This window comes from Pelodiscus sinensis, chromosome 3, assembly GCF_049634645.1.
Source record: "Pelodiscus sinensis isolate JC-2024 chromosome 3, ASM4963464v1, whole genome shotgun sequence".
NCBI classification, from domain to species: domain Eukaryota; kingdom Metazoa; phylum Chordata; order Testudines; family Trionychidae; genus Pelodiscus; species Pelodiscus sinensis.
This window is the reverse complement of record NC_134713.1, coordinates 24,140,527-24,159,726: the sequence shown is the minus strand read 5'-3', so window position 1 is coordinate 24,159,726 and position 19,200 is coordinate 24,140,527. Positions and strand designations below refer to the sequence as shown.

Genomic DNA, 19,200 nt, shown 5'->3' with positions numbered 1-19,200 from the left:
CCACACTGATTGGACGCAGGGGGGCATTTAAGGGCAGCTGAAACCGGTTCTGGCAGGGCATCAGGTCAGCAGTTGCTTTGTGTGGCTGCTGTCTGAGGCTATCTGAGGCTCGTGCTTAAAGGGACCCCCCTGGACAGCCGGTTCTCAGCTTTTCCTGCTTGCTTGCCAACCTCGCCGAGGGACAGCAAAGCGTCGGTCTCTGTGCCCGTCTGTGTCGGTTCTTCCCTTCGGGGGGAGTAGGACTGCCGCAAGTCCTTTATTTTGCAGCGCACCTGCTCCCGGCTGCGCTGGTGGCCCCTGGCGTCCAGACTGGCAGCCATGCGTCCGTAGACGGCCGCATTCCTGTGGCTAGTGCAGAGATCGTGGACATTGGAGGCTTCCCCCCAAACCTCGATGAGGTCCACGATCTCCGCACTTGACCAGGCGGGCGCCCGCCTTTTGCGCCCCCGGGCAGGCTCCCGGGAGCCGCCAGGCTGGTCGTGGGGAGCAGTGGAGGGCTGGGAACCCTCAGATGGCTGGCTCATCCTGTGGCAGGTACAGGCTGTGCAGGCACGGGTGCTTGCAGCCTTGCAACTGGCACAAAGTGAGTAGCCAGCCCGTGGCCCTTTAAGGGCTCCGGGGCCGGGAGGGGGGCAATAGAGTTTCCCTGGCGTTGGCCAGAGTGGCCACCAGGGAAACCTGGGAAGCCTTAGCCTCCCACTAGTTCGAACTAAAGGGCTACACAGCCCTTAGTTCGAACTAGCTAGTTCGAACTAGGCGTTAGTCCTCGTAAAATGAGGTTTACCTAGTTCGAACTAAGCGCTCCGTTAGTTCGAATTAAGTTCGAACTAACGGAGCGCTAGTGTAGCGCCTAGGAAAGTTAGTTCGAACTAACGGACGTTAGTTCGAACTAACTTTCTAGTGTAGACATACCCTTAGAGTGGCAAAGATTGTCTTGGGACAAGAGCTGACAAGCATGTACAGCCACTAGCACTATGGGACTGCAGCCTCAAGTATTACTATGATATATAGAAATTAGGAATTATATGTCTTGTATATAATACATAGATATAATATATCAAGAGCAATAAACTAATAGCAATAATAAGAATTAACATGAAAATGGTGTGGTCAGAAATACACCAATTCTGTGTGGACAGCATGAGACCCCAGGCCAAAGGATAGTCACAAATAGGAAAAAAATTAAATGCGAATGCAGTTCCTTTTGATTGGTCTGTCTCCACTTATTTTTAATGATATATTGCAATATAAGAATTTATCTTGCAATATACAATCACTGTCCCACTTAATCCTAAATATACGTATTATATGCATTAAGTGACTTCCTTGATTTATAATTACTTTAAAAAGGCTAAATTGCCTTTGGCTGAACAAAATAGGTTTTAATTTAGATGACATCTTGGAGACAAGAATTAAACAAGTGCTGTGAGGTGCATAGGAGACCTGGATATTCAAGGTTTATTGGGAGGTTCCAGGTGCAAGGACAATGAGACTCTGTGGAGAGGTCCAGCTGCAGGTGATTAGGGCTCAGCAGGAGGGTCTGGGTGTGGAGGGGATGGGCTTGGTGAGGGGATCCAGATACTAGGGCAGTGGGGCTTCTGGGATAAGGGTCCAGTTGCAGTAGAGGGGACAGTGTGGAGCCAGGGGAGGTTTCTGGGGCTGGGTGTAACCCAGCCTGGTCCTAGCCCTGGTTCCAGCTGCACTGTGCAGGGGAAGTGTGCTCCTCCCCCACCCCAGTCCCATAAATACTAACAAATCTGGGATGGGGTGAGGCTTGGCAGGGAGTTTCAGGTGTGGGGGACCTGGCAGAGGGATCTGGGAATGGAAGAACCCTGAGGTATGGGAGTTGGGTGGACAGAGGTGGATCTGACCCCACATTGTCCAGTGTATCCCCAGACCTGAAGCCTCTCATATGCCCATTTACCTCTGTCAGCTGCTTTGGGCACCCAAAACAGAATGGCCATTTTTCTGTGGCGAAGAAAAGAAATCTGTGCAGGACATTAATTTGACATATGCACACAGTGACACAGAATTACCCTAAAAGTGAAATCCAGAGCGAAAGAGAGAGCTTTCTGTTATCATTCCCTCCATTGCAATTCCTCCTATAGCTCCTACTCTTCATGCCCTCATAGAGCAATTTTTCCATCCAGTCCCCAATCACCAAGAAGAATGAGGAGACATGGTCCCACTTCCCACTGAAAGCCCTCTATGTTGAAGCTTTGCCCTCTCTTTGCAAGTAAGTGAAAACAGAATGCTTGCTCTGGTCTCTTGCAGGAAGAATAAGCTCTCAGCTGCTGCTCCCACATGGCCTGCAGCAGCACTGATGCATCAGACAAAGTTTGCATAAGCATCTAAAATTTAGGGTGTCTATATGAACTTTGCTACAGCTCTGAACCTTTTGAAATTCATCTATGACTAGACGGAGAAGACAACAAAACAAACTTCTTTATCTAAAATCCAGTATATTTGTTGGAAGATTTTCTTTTAACTACACTGTTGAAAGTTCAAATAATAAGCAGAGAAGAGAGAGAATAAATTTGAACAGAAAATACTATTGGAAACATTAAAGCAATTTTCTCTATTTTTTTTCTTTTCATGGGTAAAGTATAATGATACAGCCTGTGTTTCACAGTGTTAAAAATTCATATTTAGTGTAATTTCTACTACACTTGTCAGATTTTCCCACTGAATCCTGACTATTTTTAAACTGAAGACAGATAAGTATGGTGAAAGAAAGCCTGGCAGACTATGTTTGCTGAATTGTGTTTGTCTTCTTAAAATTGCCATTGGATGGTATTTTCAAAAGGGCTTACGGGGTAGATACCCAAAGGATTTAGACACCCAAGTCTATCATTTAGGCACCAATGAGATGCTCAAGAAATCTGTTCAACTGCTGTGTAGATCTATAAGGGCATGTCTACACAGCAACGTTATTTTGAAATAACTCACATTATTTCAAAATAATAGAGTGTGCGTCTACACAGCAAGCCCATTATTTCAAAATTATTTATTATACAGAAGAATTATTTTATTATACAAAATTATTTATTATACAGATGTTCTTACTCCAACATCTGTAACCCTCATTTCACGAGGAGTAAGGGAAGTCAGAGGAAGAGTGTTCTTCCTTCAACTTCCTGCAGTGTAGACAGTGCCAAAAGCTGAGTTAAAGTACTTCGACTTCAGCTTCCCAATTAACATAGCTGAAGTTGCATATCTTATAATAATGCTAGCTATTTAGAAATAATGTTGCAGTGTAAACATAGCCTGAGTCTGATCCATTATAACCATCTTTATGTTCTTTACAAAGTGGCTGGGAAAGATAAAGGTACCATTGCAAACTCTGACTGACACTATTCTGATTTTTTTCTCCAACAACATAATGTCATTTCCTTAAAATAGCCCAGTAATATCTCCAATATATTTTATTAATTTTAATAGTCATTGGAAGATGGATGCCAATTCCAGAATACTCCAGGCCAATCCTGGAGCATTGGCAAGCATATGTGATAGAGGAAACAATACCTTTAATAATCTTTAACCCAATGACTATGGTCCCTATCCTCACTTGAAATGTCCTCCTCCTGTTTCATTTGAACTTGAGTTTCTTACTTCTTAGGTGTGTGCCCTAAACTACTGGAATTTTCTCACTAGCTCAACACATATTTAATTGTGTCCTCAGTAGCACAACTTTAATAAGAATGATTTAGAATCAAATACCTGAATATTCTATCATAGAATCATGAGGTTGGAAGAAACCTCAGGAGGTCATTGAGTCCAACCCCCTGCCCAAAGCAGGACCAACCCTAATTAAATCATCCCAGCCAGGGCTTTGTCAAGCTGAGACTTAAACAAATGATGGTTAAAGCCCTCCTCCTCATAGTTGGGAAACCTTGAGAACAAAAGTTCAAATCCCTTTTCTTTGTAAGGCAGATGGAGAACTGAACCTGGGTTTCTCACATCGTGGGTGAGTACTACAACCAGGCTAACAGGTAAAATGACACCTTGGTCCTTTCCTGTGACATTTCTTATGAAAATAAGCTTAGGTGCCCACGGAGGTTTTCTGCTCCTCCCACATCTAGGCCAGTTAGGGCCTGGGAGCAGAGAGAAGCACATGAAGTTTCCTCTTCCCTGCCAGGATGGAAGGAGAATTCACACGCTCCCCTCTTCCCAAGCCCTGACTGGCCTGGGGGCAGAAGGGGAAGCACACAAAGTCGCTTAGGGGAAACCTCTGGGGGGGCAAACACTTCATGCACTCCCACACCCACAGACCAATCATGGTCTGTGGGTGGGGCAGCAGGGAAGTATCATGGACCCACCCCTTCTGCTTGAGGCCCCACCCCTTCCGGTGGGTACCAGAGCCACTTCAGAAATTTCTGAAGTGGCCCCCGGTAAAAAATTATTGCTCACCACAGCTCTACATAGTACTGAGCAATATTTGGCTCAGTGCCCTTTGGCCAAATTCTGTTCTGAGTTACACTGGTAAATGTGAAGGATTCTGTAGTCAGAACAACTTCTGGTTTACAGCAGTATACATGGGTATGTCTACACTACCACCCTAGTTCGAACTAGGGTGGTAATGTAGGCAACCAGAGTTGCAAATGAAGCCCGGGATTTGAATTTCCCGGGCTTCATTTGCATCTCGCCGGGCGCCGCCATTTTTAAATGTCCGCTAGTGCGGACTCCGTGCCGCGCGGCTACACGCGGCACGGACTAGGTAGTTCGGACTAGGCTTCCTAGTCCAAACTACCATTACTCCTCGAAGAAGCCTAGTCCGAACTACCTAGTCCGTGCCGCGTGTAGCTGCGCAGCACGGAGTCCGCATTAGCAGATATTTAAAAATGGCGGCGCCCGGCGAGATGCAAATGAAGCCCGGGAAATTCAAATCCCGGGCTTCATTTGCAACTCTGGTTGCCTACATTACCACCCTAGTTCGAACTAGGGTGGTAGTGTAGACATATCCCATGAGAGTAAGCTATGAATGTTTAAGTACTTGTCAATTAAATTAACATGTTATTAAGTTACAGATTTCTGTATCATTGGAAACAGAATGTTTCAGCATCTTTGCAGATCATACAACAACTCACTGGAGTTATCTCTTTACTTAGGTCATACATCTGAAATCACAAATTAAGCTCCCCTCTAATTTTGCAGTATTAAGTAAATCCTAATATTTTTCATTACAATAAATTATCTTATCTGCTGTATACATCAGTCCAGCAGCCACTGCTTTTACTTCCAGAAGCTCTGTTTCACTAGCATCTACATAGAACTGCATTACCTAAGGTGCTGTTGTGATTGGTACTTAAGAGTCTGATTGAAATCCACTGGAAGTCAATAGCAGTCTTCTCCTAGAATTCTGTGAAACTTGGGTCAGTTCCCATGATGGATAGTTGGCCATATGGTTGATCATAGGTGTGAAAGTATATATTCCTTTATGAAGAAATGCCCCCATAACTTACCAAGGGCAGAGCCTAAGTGCAGAGCCTTCACCAAAATGGTAAAGTAAATGTATCACCACAATGTAATCCCTCAATTCTAGTTGTAAAAGATCTTTTAACATATTTTGCATATATTTTAATTAACAGGACTGGGGTCAGACAAAGGTAGCTGCCGCAAGAGTTTAATTCAGTGCAATGGAAAAATTCTAAAAGCAAAGGATTTCTAACTTTTATCCAAAACTAAACTTAAAATACAGGAGCTCAGCTCTCCAAAATTGACTTAATTTCCTTTTAATGTTCCTGAAAGGCTGCCAAGATTTAAATTGAATTTCTGAATTTCATTTTGGTTAAAGGAGTATGATATTAGCCAAGTTAGTTCCATTTATTTTAAAGTTTAGGGATCTTTTCTCTAAAAAAAGTGCTTCAGGCTGTGTATAACCTGTGAACACAGAAAACACAACACTCTTCTTTCACACTGGACACTGGTGTAGCCTATATGGATAGGTATATTTGGTATTAAGGCATAGGCATCAGTTAAGGAAGCAGTGAACTGAGCCTACAAGTCTTAAGGCCTTAAAGACAATAACTTAGATGAACTAATCAAGGCCTAAAAAGACACAGCATAAGGAGCTAACCAAAAGTAAACTTAGATAATAGGATATCACAATTTAGAATAATTCTGGTTGTCTTTGGCACCAGTAAACTTTTCCCAACAATCCCCTTCAATGGTCTTTTCTTCTAGTCTCTGTAAAGCATACAGAGTGACAACTACTCCACTTATCGACCTCCCTCTTTATTGCCAATGCAAGGTCACAAGCCCCAGCAGTCAAAGTCCAATGCGGATCTGGGAGATGGTGACACCAATTTGTTCTTCTCGGGTGTTCTTTCTGGTTCCTGTCCTAGGACTTCCCCCGTTGGCTGCTTTGAACCTTCCCAGTTTCAGGCTGGTTCTTGGCTGCTTTGCTATATGGAGGTCTGCTCTCTGTAGTAATTTTGTCCAGAGGTGTAGATGTACACACACCACTGCTTTCTCCACCCACCTCTGCTAGTGGTGCAGAGCACTTTGTCATCCAGGAAGAGCCAGCATTTTTTCTGCCTCAGGACAAGTTGTAAAGGGGCCGTGCTCTCTAACCCCATAATGGTTACACACAGGTGAGAAATTCCCATTTAATTAAGTATATAAAGTAACTATAGAAACTCTGTATGGCCAATTTACATATAGTTATTGATATACAGACCCTGGCTTGATGCAACAATTGCACAGGTAGCATCCTTCCCATGATTCAGCACTCTAATGATGCTATTGATTGAAGAATGGCGGGGTTCTAGTCTCATCTCTGTTACTCCTGAAACTAACCTTTGACATGAGCTCAGCAGAGCAGAGAGGAAGAAGTAAGGGGGAGGGATAGCTCATGTGAAATATGTTGCATAATTAGATACCTTATTAGAAAACATTTCTATAGAAATGAAAAAGGCTTAGCAGATGATATAAAGAATTGCACAATGACTTACAGATCCTAAGTATCTGAAACTTAAGTTAGTCTGAATCTGTAAAAGTGGCAAGGAGTCCTGTGGCACCTTATAGACTAACTGAAGTGTTGGAGCATAAGGCTCATGGGCCTTTTTGTGGGTCTTTGCCCACAAAAGCTTATGCTCCAACACTTCAGTTAGTCTATAAGGTGTCACAGGACTCCTTGCCGCTTTTACAGATCTTAGTATTTCACAAAGGTGATAGACACTGCAACGTTCTCAGGAAAGAAAGATAAGAAAAGACCTTGTAGCTGTGCTGTGCACATATTTTTGAAAGTGCTCACAGGATAAAAGCTATAACTCTTTTTGAGCTATTGTCAAGTATTAGATCAAGGGACCATTACTTCTGCTCTGCTGCTGGCAGGGTGCTGCCTTCAGAATTGGGTTCCTGGCCAAGAGCCACCACTCTCTGGCTGCTCAATTCTGAAAGCAGCACAAAAGTGAGGATGGCAATGTCTCAACCCGCCAAAAATAATTGTGACCCCACTGCAACTCCCTTTTGAGTCAAGACCCCCAATTTGGAAACACTGGTCTCCTCCATGACATCTGTACCTTGCAGAGTAAAAATACATAAAAGATCATATTTCACAGGTGGAGGAGACCAGATTTCACACTCCATGACAAATTTTTCATTGCCATAAATTTGGTAGGGCCCTCATCATATGCTTTTCAGTTTAGGAAGAGCTTTTCAGTTCTTGACTTAGCATTGGACTGAAATGGTCTCATTCTCAGAAAATCTTGTTAGTAATTACTTTTATAATGAAAGACTTTAATTTCTCTTGTTGGCAGTTACCTCTTCTGTGGTGAGCAAATAAACTGTTCTGGATATATGTGCGTACATGTGGCTGTTTTCAGGAAACCTAAAACAAATAATATTTAGGGAGTGAATGTTAGCTATAAATTGCTTGGGGTGTAGGGTCACATAAGGCACCTTTATAAACTAAGAGAAAATAGTCTACAAGCCATAGACATTGGCAGACTATGAAGGAATATAAGAACATGAAGCCTTTAGGGTCTTCCCACCTGATTGTACTGGCTTTTAGAAAAGTCTCAAATGTAGTAGGGAACAAAATTCCAACTGTAGAACAATGCTATAAATAAAACGTGAATCAAGGTCCCTAAGTATGTGGCACTGGAGATACAGTTCTTTCATAGAATCCAGACACACCTACAGACCCTTGCCTCATCGTAGACCTGAGCCAAAGCCATTGACCCAATGAAAAGATCCCCATGCATGAAAGCATAAGGAAGTCTTGCCTCATTGGAGGATCCATTCAATTCTCTTTTAAGTTTATGGACAGATAATTTTGACAAAAATGAAACATTTTTAGGGGAAAAAGGAAATGTTCATTACGTGTTTTCTATTATTTTATATTATCTTTTCTAACCAACCACAGCAGTACATGGGAAATTTTTGATAAAAAATGAAATTGCATCCTAAAGATACAAATTGTCACTAATATTTTCATGAAAATTCTCCTCTATTTTCTTACCACCTTGGTTAATACGAATTCTTGCATTTGCAATGAAAGGAAGCTGTATAGAACATTCATAGAGGTGTTTGAAAGAACATTGACAAAAGAAATTTTAAAACTCATGCCCTAAATAAAAGATATGGATGGACTCATCATTGTCTAACTCCGGGTATGTCTACACTACAAAGTTAGTTCGAACTAACGGACGTTAGTTCGAACTAACTTTAATAGGCGCTACACTAGCGCTCCGCTAGTTCGAATTTGAATCGAACTAGCGGAGCGCTTAGTTCGAACTAGGTAAACCTCATTTTACGAGGACTAACGCCTAGTTCGAACTAGCTAGTTCGAACTAAGGGCTGTGTAGCCCTTTAGTTCGAACTAGTGGGAGGCTAGCCCTCCCCAGGTTTCCCTGGTGGCCACTCTGGCCAACACCAGGGAAACTCTATGCCCCCCTCCCGGCCCCGGACCCCTTAAAGGGGCACGGGCTGGCTACGGTGCCCGTGCCAGGTGCAAGCCTGCCAGCACCCAGCTAGCAGACCCTGCACCTGGCACGGCACAGAGCCACCCACCCGATGCCCCCCAGCCCACCCCCTCTTGCCGGGACCAGGCTGGCGGCTCCCGGGAGCTTGCCCTGGACCGCAAGAGGCGGGCACCTTCCTGGGCTAGTGCGGACATCGTGGACCTCGTCCACGATCTCCTCACTAGGCACAGGAAAGTGGCCGGCTAGGGCAGGAGAGCTGCCAGCCTGGCCACCCAGGACCAGGTGTGCATGAAAATCAAGGGGGTCCACTGAGACCCCCGACCCTGAGCCCTGAGCTTACAATGGCCGTACTGGGTCAGACCAAAGGTCCATCTAGCCCAGTAGCCTGTCTGCCAACAGCGGCCAACCCTAGGGACCCTGGAGGGGATGGACCGAAGACAATGACCAAGCCATTTGTCTCGTGCCATCCCTCTCCAGCCTTCCACAAACTTTGGGCAGGGACACTACTCCTACCCTCTGGCTAATAGGACTCCATGGACCCAACCTCCATCACTTTATCTCACTTTCCTTTCAACTCTGTTCTAGTTGTAGCCTTCACAGCCTCCTGCAGCAAGGAGTTCCACAGGTTCACTATTTGCTTTGGGAAGAAGAACAACTTTCTCTTACTAGTTTCAAGCCTGCTACCCATTCCTTTCCTTTGGTGTCCTCTAGTCCTTCTTTATGGGAACTAATGAAGAGCTTTTCTGTATGCACCCTCTCCACCCAACTCCTGCTTTTAGAGCCCTCTATCCTGTCCCCCCTCCGTCTCCTCTTTTCTAAGCTGAGAAGTCCCAGTCTCTGTAGCCTCTCTTCATATGGGACCTGTTCCCAACCCCTGATCATGTTAGTTGCCCTCCCCTCTCCCAGCCTTTCTCTTCCCCTCTCCCACCTCCTTTTCCCAGTCTCCCCCAGTTTTTTTTCAATAAAGACAGAGTCAATGTTGGAAGAAACGTTATCTTTATTTTGTACATCAATAAGAAGGGGGGCTAAGGAAGGGTAAGTGGAAGGAGGTGAGGGAGGAATGGGGTACGAGCCCCCGATGGGGAGGACTGGGCTGGCTCTGCGGGCTTCTGGGGGTGGAAGCTCTCCTGCAGCCCCCCAATTACTCCCTCTCCCCAGATGGCAGCCTGCGGCAAGTGCAGCCGGGCTGATGGCTGAGTGGTGTGATGTGCCCAGTGTGGGCACTCAGGGCACTCCAAGCCAGAACTTCTTTGCAAGCGGGGCACCCCTTAGAACTGTGTGTCCGGGGTGGGGGTCGGGACCCTTTAAGCGCAGCCCTCGGCTAGCCTGAGACAGCATCTCCATGCTCTAAGTCCTCCTTTTATGCCCTGCCGGCACTGCTTCCGGCCATCCTTAAGCCCTGTTCAGAGTCCACTCAATGTGGACTTGCTAGTTCGAACTAGCAAAACGCTAGTTCGAACTAGTTTTTAGTTCTAGACGCGTTAGTTCGAACTAGCTTAGTTCGAATTAACTAATTCGAACTAAGTTAGTTCGAACTAGCGCTGTAGTGTAGACATACCCTCCAATAGTACTGCCACAAGAGAAGTTTTTTTCAACTGTAGCACGCACACATAGCATTTTTACTCAATGAGGACAGTTTCCCTGAGTAATCTAAATTTTAAAGTTTACCCACATCAGTGTTAAAACTGTAAGGGATGCAGAGAGAGGTGAGGCTGGGGACATACCGCAATATTATGTATTTCATATGGAGGAAAGCCTTTGTCCTCCACACACACACACACACACACAATTATTTATGGGTAGAGATCCTGAGAAGTTTCAACAAAAAGAGCTTTCACAATGGAAATAATTAGATAACCATAACTCTAATTATATCTATTGCTATATATAAATTCACTTATGATATTTACATATACATTAACTCCAGTGAAGACAAACCCTACAATTATGCAACAGAATCAAGTCACTATTGCATTAAAAACCTTTTTTTTTTTTTTTTTTAATTTCCTGAACTTATAATTCACAGCCATGAGCAGGGTAAACATGCTATTTTTTAACATTTAAAGCAGATTGATTGAAATAAAGAGAGAAAGCAAAAGAAAGGAGGAAAGGTGGAAAAAGATTTTTTTAAAAATCTCAGATGAAATCAGTGGTTAAAGTCCATGTTCACTTCAGCACAATTATGATTTTACCCCATTGTTTACGGTCCAAATTTTCAGGAAACATTATTTCTACATGGGCACCAAAATAAGAAACCATATTTTCAAAAGAGCTCAGCAGACAGATTGCTTCTAAGATTTTTTGTAAATCTGACCATGCATGTCATAATGGGAGCTGAATGCTTTGACAATCTAGCTGTAATTGTGGGCTTTGAAGATCAGGCACCTTGATTCTGATCCTGATTTTGCTTCATGCAGTTCTACATCTATTTAACTCTCCTAGCCTCCTCTTCTACTTGCTTAGTCTTATTATGTTGCAACAAAGAGCACAGAAAAAGGCAATATCTTGCCTGCTGGAATCCCCCAGACCTACAGATGGCACAGTTACCTTCTAGTCAATGGAAGCTTCAGGGGGTAGCCGAGTTAGTCTGTACAGGATAAACTTAAAAAAACCAACAAATAGTCTGGTAGCACTTTAAAGACTAACAAAATATGTGGATGGTATCGTGAACTTTCATTTGAAGAAGTGGACAGTACCCGTGAATGCTCATGATACCATCTACATGTTTTGTTAGTCTACAAAGTTCTACCACACCATTTTTTATTTTAAGTTTATCTTCTAGTCAATGTCCATCAAGCTTCAAGTATAGACATTGTACTGGGCAGGAGCTATAGCCTGAGTATGGTGTGCTCTGACTATCCTTAAATGACAGTCACTGAATCATAATCAGCTGTCTAATGAACTTATATTCCCACAATGGCTTGAAATGTGATTCCATTTTCAAGGTCAAGTCAAGATAGAATCAAGATACTACTTTGATCACACATTACTGGGAGCCATGCTGAGTGTGGGGACAGGTGAGCAGCATTGTGGAGAGGGATTTGTAAAGAAATTTACAGTGCCTCATTGGTGTGATTTTTACAGAAACTTAAATACACTAATTCTTCCTTAAACCTACTTATTTAACCTATGTATTTTTTCTTTTTCCATTTTTAAACAACTTCATCTTCATTTTCTAGCCATTCTATTCCTCTTCTGTATTTCATGTACTATTCTTTGCATATAAAGGCCATGGTGTATCTTTTCCTCCATCACTTTTTGCTCTTCCTGGTTCATCCCTGCTTATCTTCCTTTTTTTACTGCTCCCTTCCTATGCTTATCTCCCAATGGAATTCATAGCACTTAGACATACCGTCATTTTTCTTTTAATATTTTCATTTTCCTTTGCTGTCTTTTCTCTTCAAGGCTTTACCTTGATTGATTGCACCTCCCACTTCTTACACTTTTCTGATGTTCTCCCTTCTGAAATGTATTATCTTCTTAAGGGTTTCCCTTTAGTCTTAACTGTGCATCTAAGAGGTTATGCTCAGTTTGCTTAGCTGCAACTCCAATTGCACTCAATGTTTCCAATCACACTTTCAGTCCAGAAATGCTCTTTTCTAATCTAATGAGGTTTTTTTTTAAGATGATAACTGATGATTTGACAATAGATACAGATCTTCTCTGTCACCTTGAGTAAATTTCAAATGGGTGTGATTTAGGGGCCAATAGACCCAAAAAGTAACTTACAGTGATCCATGGATCACTAATATGCTGTACATTAATTGAGTCTGAGTAGATCATGCAGGTCTGCTTTAATGCAGATCTGTTTGCTTGATGTGAGTATGGGTGCCAGAATTAGACCCACTGAAAATAAACATTCATTTGTATATTGAAATTTCTATCCCTGAAATGACAAAATTTAGCGTGTCCCTCTATCTGTAGAAGTAACTTTTCTTATGGGCTTTGTCTCCTGACAGTAGATTAGTTCCTCACACTAAAATATATAGAAAATATACCAGCAATGCATTTAAAAAGCAGGGGGAAAGGATTTTTTAAAATATATATGCCAAAAACTATCTACTGAGAATCTTCAGTGGGGTGTGACCATCAAAATATAATAAAAGTTTAGGCAATATTAAATATTCAGCAGGGCAAATAATGTTACTTTGCAAAAAAAAGAAATCCAGAATAAATTTGAAAATCTTGTTTGATCAATAACGTGTAAAAATGAGGTTCTGGGAAGCCTGCTTTACGGTTTTATTCAAATGGAACAAGTTCTTCACCTGACTACACAGCACATATATTTCCCAAGAAGCCCATTTCATCTCTAAAATTCCCCACCCCCCGGGCCAGTTTTTATTTAAATCCCTATCTACTTGACTCTAGCCAATATTTATGTTTTGCTCAGAATTATGCAGCCTTGCATTTTCAAACTCTGTGTTCTTTCTGTGTACTGAAAAGATGTAAAAAATCTCCAGCGGTATCAGCGTTTTATGATTCATTATATTTTTTTCCTCTTATTGCTTAAAAAAAAAGACAGAAATGAAAATCTGATGCTTTTTTGCTGATTTCAATTTGCAGTTGAATTGAATTTAACATTAAAGTTTCAGATTAAAACATCAGTCTTATTTGGTCTAATTAAAACAAGATTATTTGGCATGCTCAAGCCATTTACAAAATTTATGTGTGCATACATAGAACATGTCTAATTAGAAAGAAGTTGTGCAGAATCTCAAAGAAGCCTAAAAAAAGGAACCCAAAAACCAACACCCTGATATTTTTTTCATGCTGATTTTCTTTTAATGTTGATGCCAATTGATTTACTGGCATAAGCACAGATCTATAGAGCAAATTGTTTTATATGTAAAGGTTGTCTTTGTCCACAGCATAGTATTTTGTAGGCTCAGACATTTTCTTAAAAGATAAGTTTCAAGCTTTATGGAAAGCAGAGTAAGAGAGGATTCTATAGTACATAGACCTAGATACTGACTAAGTTTTTATTTCTAATATGACATATGGAAGATAGTTCCTTTTATTTTCTTGCAATTTGGGGATATGGTTCTGTTCAGTGGGTAAAATTCCCATTTCCCACTGTAGCATCAACACTAGTAAACTAAGCAGAAAGAACAGAGAGCCTCTGAGCTTCATTTTGAATTCCTTGTGTAGTCAAAATCTACTCCCCAGCTTTGTTGGAGTTATGGGTGCACCAGAAAGAAATATATGTTAAGGCTGGAGCCCTAAGATCACGATACTACACTTATGCATTTGTAAGTATGACTTGAATGGGGCCTGAACATTTGTCCAACAAATATTAAGAATATTAAGTTCTGGGCACCACATTTCAAGAAAGATGTGGAAAAATTGGAGAAGGTCCAGAGAAGAGCAACAAAAATGATTAAAGGTCTAGAAAACATGACCTATGAGGGAAAACTGAATGAAATGGACTTGTTTAGTTTAGAAAAAAGAAGACTGGGAGACCACATATTAGCTGTTTTCAAGTATCTAAAAGGCTATCACAAGGAGGATGGAGAAAAATTGTTATCCTTGGCCACTGAGGACAGAGCAAGATGCAGTGGGCTTAAATTGCAGCTAGGGAGGTTTAGGTTGGACTTTAGGAAAAAATGTCCTAAATGTCAGGGTGGTTAAACACTGGAATAAATTGCCTAGGGAGGTTGTGGAATCTCTGTCACTGAAGATATTTAAGAGCGGTTTGGATAGACATCTATCAGAGATGATCTAGAGAAGGCTTGGTCCCACTGTGAGGTCAGGGGACTGGACTTGATGACCTCTCATGGTCCCTTCCAATTCTATGATTCTATGAAAACAGGGTTCATTGTGGGAAATTAGTGATCCAGGCCCTTTCCTAAGTCCTAAAAATGTAGGAATGTACATACAATGTCAGATCAGTAATACATATACTTCAGTATCCTGACATTTAACAGTGGCCATTGCCAGATATTTCAAAGGGAATGACCAGGATAGAGCAACCATCTAGGGATCCATTGCCTTTTGTCACGTCCCAAATCTGTCAGCCAGAAACTTTGGGGCACCCAGAGCATGTGATTGCTTCTCTACACATCCTAAGTAATAGACATTGATAGATTTATCATCCAGAAACTTATCTAATTCTTTTCTAAATCTACAGGTTGTACCTCCAAAAACTGGTACTCTTTGGTCTGGCAACATTCATCATCTGGCAGGACCACGGATGCTCCTGGATCAGAAAGCCCAGGAGCCTGAAAGCAGGAGGGCCAGGGCCAGGGCCAGGGCCAGGGCAACAAGGTTGACAACCCAGCTGGGAGCAGTGCAAGACCAGGGCCAGAGCCCTGCAACAGCCTCCAGCAGCCTGCAGCAGTCCCCCAGCAGCACAGATCAGCACTGGTCCGGAGCCCTGAGGTGGTCCCTGAACCTTGTGACAGCCCGTGGGAGCTCAGTGCTGAGGTTGGAGCCTGGAAGCAGTGTGGGACCAGAGTCCTTTGGCAGCTTCCTAGAGCATGGGACCAAGGCTGGAGCCCCATAGTCATTCCCTGAGCATGGGGTGGGGCACCGCGGCAGCCCCCGGAAGCGTGGGTTTGGAGTCGAGCCCTGCGATCGGATCCCTGGAGCAGCCCATTGGAGCACAGGGCTGGGGCTGGAGTCCCACAGCAGCACCCGGGAGCACAGGGCTGGGACCGGAGTCTCGTGGCTGTCCCTGGATGCACAGGGCTGGAGCCCAGCAGCAGGAGCCAGTGCTTTTGCTGCCCTGTAAGCCAAAAGCGGTTGGGCAAGCAGCCCAGACAGGTTGGGTGAGGGGGGTAGCGAGGTAGGGTGCCTGCTGGAGCAGCTTGAAGCCGGTGGCAGGAGCAAATTCTCTCATCTGGTACTGGTTAGGTGCCTACAGTGCCGGACCAAGGCGGTCCAACCTGTAATTATAGATTTGGACTGCATAATGTGCCCTGGAAGTGAGTTTCATAGAGTAGCTGGATGTTAAAATACTTCCTTTCTAAGTTTTAAGCCTTCTGCCTATTAATTTCACAAGCTGGGCCCTGGTTCTTGTATTATATGAAGTGGAAAGAACCCTTCCTTATGTATTTTCTCCACAATATTTATGATTTTATATACCTTTCTCATATCTCCCTTTCTGGTCTATTTTCTAAGATAATCCCAATCTTTTCAGTCTCTCCTCATATGGAATCTGTTCCACTCCCTTCTTTTTGCACATCTCTGTAAGTTTTCTAACTCTAATATAGCATTTTTTAGATGGAGCAACCAGAACTGCATGCAGTAACCAAAGTGTGGCTTTACCATGGATTTATATAGAGGCAGTGTGATATTTACTGTTTTATAAAGTATCTTTTTCTTAATGAGTCCTAACATTCTGTTAGATTTTTTGATTGCCGCTGTAAGCAGAGATGTTCTCAGAGAACTAATAATGATGACTTGACTCAAAGATCTCTTTCTTGAGTGTTAACAGCTAATTTTGACTACACTATTTTGTATGTCTGGGTATGTCTACACTACAAAGTTAGTTCGAACTAACTTTCATAGGCGCTACACTAGCGCTCCATTAGTTCGAATTAAATTCGAACTAACGGAGCGCTTAGTTCGAATTAGATAATCCTCATTCCACGAGGATTAAGCCTAGTTCGAACTTACGAGTTCGAATTAAGGGCTGTGTAGACCCTTAATCGAACTAGTGGGAGGCTAGCCCTCCCCAGGTTTCCCTGGTGGCCACTCTGGCCAACACCAGGGAAACTCGTTTGCCCCCCTCCCGGCCCCGGAACCCTTAAAGGGGCACAGGTGGCTACGGTGCCCATGCCAGGTGCAAGCCTGCCAGCACCCAGCCAGCAGACCCTGCACCTGGCACGGATCGAGCCACCCACCCGATGCCCCCCAGCCCTTCCCCTCTTCCCAGGACCAGGCTGGCGGCTCCCGGGAGCTTGCCCAGGACCGCAAGAGGCGGGCACCCGCCTGGGCTAGTGTGGACATCGAGGACCTCGTCCACGACCTCCGCACTAGGCACAGGAAAGTGGCCGGCTAGGGCAGGAGAGCTGCCAGCCTGGCCACCCAGGAGCAGGTGTGCATGAAAATCAAGGTGGTCCACTGAGACCCCGACCCTGAGCCCTGAGCTTACAATGGCCGTCCTGGGTCAGACCAAAGGTCCATCTAGCCTAGTAGCCTGTCTGCCGACAGCGGCCAACCCTAGGGACCCTGGAGGGGATGGACCGAAGACAGTGACCAAGCCATTTGTCTCATGCCATCCCTCTCCAGCCTTCCACAAACCTTGGCCAGGGACACCACTCCTACCCCCTAGCTAATAGCACTCCATGGACCCAACCTCCATGACTTGATCTCACTTCCCTTTCAACTCTGTTCTAGTTGTAGCCTTCACAGCCTCCTGCAGCAAGGAGTTCCACAGGTTGACTCTTTGCTTTGTGAAGAACAACTTTCTGTTACTAGTTTGAAGCCTGCTACCCATTCCTTTCCTTTGGTGTCCTCTAGTCCTTCTTTATGGGAACTAATAAAGAACTTTTCTGTATGCACCCTCTCCACCCAACTCCTGCTTTTAGAGACCTCTATCCTGTCCCCCCTCCGTCTCCTCTTTTCTAAGCTGAAAAGTCCCAGTCTCTTTAGCCTCTCTTCATATGGGACCTGTTCCCAACCCCTGATCATTTTAGTTGCCCTCCCATCTCCCAGCCTCTCTCTTCCCCTCTCCCACCTCCTTTTCCCAGTCTCCTCCAGTTTTGTTCAATAAAGACAGATTCCATTTTTGAACACAATTGTCCTTTATTTTGTACGTCAAGAAGGGTAAGTGGAAGGAGGTGAAGGAGGAATGGGGTACGCGCCCCCGATGGGGAGGACTGGGCTGGATCTGCGGGCTTCTGGGGGTGGAAGCTCTCCTGCAACCCCCCAATTGCTCCCTCTCCCCAGATGGCAGCCTGCGGCAAGTGCAGCCGGTCTGATGGCCGAGTGCTGTGATGTGCCCAGTGTGGGTACTCCGGGCAATCCAAGCCAGGACTGCTTTGCAAGCGGGGCACCCCTGAGAACTGTCTGTCCAGGGTGGGGGTCGGGACCCTTTAAGCGCAGCCCTCGGCTAGCCTGAGACAGCATCTCCACGCTCTAAGTCCTCCTCTGATGCCCTGCCGGCACTGCTTCCGGCAATCCTTAAGCCTGGTTCAGGGTCCACTTAATGTGGACACGCTAGTTCGAATTAGCAAAACGCTAATTCGAACTAGTTTTTAGTTCTAGATGCGTTAGTTCGAATTAGCTTAGTTCGAATTAACTAATTCGAACTAAGTTAGTTCGAATTAGCACTGTAGTGTTGACGTACCCTCTGTTAGGATTATGTTTTCCAATGTTAATTTCTTCACAATAATCAACACTGAATTTCATATGCGATTTTGTTGCCCAGTCACCCAGTTTTGTATGATGCCTTTGTAACTCTTCACAGTCTGTTCAGGACTTAACTATCTTCAATAATTGTGTATCATTTGCAAACTTTTACATCCTACTGTTTATTCCTTTTTTCCATATCATTTATGGCTATATTGAGAGCACTAGGCCCAGTATATATCCCTTGGAGACCTTGCTATTTATCTCCCTTCCTTGTGAAAAGTAGTTTATTCCTTGTATTTGTTTCCTGCCTTTTTAACCCATTATTGATCCTTGACACGACCTTCCCTCTTATCTCATGACTTCTTTCTTAAGAGATTTTGGTCTGGGAACTTGTCAAAGGCTTTCTGAAAGTACAAGCACACTATATTCAGTGAATCTCATTTGTTGCCCCCTCAAAGAATTCTAAAAGATCGATGAGGCATGATTTCCCTTAACGAAAGCCATGTTTACTTTTCCACACAAAAAATGTTAATCTAGGTGTCTGATAATTCTGTTTTTAACTATAATTTCAACCAATTTGCCTGATACAGTCAAGCTTTCTGCCTTGCAATTCCAGGATCACCTGTGGAACTTTTTTTTTTAAGGTTGGCATTCATTAACTCTTCTCTAGTCATCTAGTATAGATGTTTATTTAAACAATAGGTTGCATAGAACAGATACTAGTTCTGCAATTTCATATTTGAGTTCCTTCAGAATTCTTGGGTGAATACCATGTGACCCTTGTCATTTATTATTGTTTAAATTATCAATATGTTCCAAAACCTCTTCCATCAATATGTCCAGCTGTGACAGCTTCTCAGATGTGTGACCTAAAATGAATGGCTCAGGTATGGGAATCTTCCTTCCATCATCTGCACTGAAGACCGATTAAAAGAATTCATGTACCTTCACTGCAATGGTCTTGTCTTCCTTGAGT

General features: G+C 43.6%; 1 long non-coding RNA gene across 1 annotated transcript in view; it reads left to right on the top strand.

Moving 5' to 3' along the window:
- The window catches only part of LOC142827568 (uncharacterized), an 80,784-nt gene extending 65,038 nt beyond the window's left edge, over nucleotides 1-15,746 (top strand). The window contains exons 2-3 of the long non-coding RNA XR_012902241.1: nucleotides 11,873-11,944; nucleotides 15,055-15,746. This is a non-coding gene — a long non-coding RNA (uncharacterized LOC142827568). The remainder of the gene's footprint in view (nucleotides 1-11,872; nucleotides 11,945-15,054) is intronic.
- The last annotated feature ends 3,454 nt before the right edge of the window (nucleotides 15,747-19,200 follow it).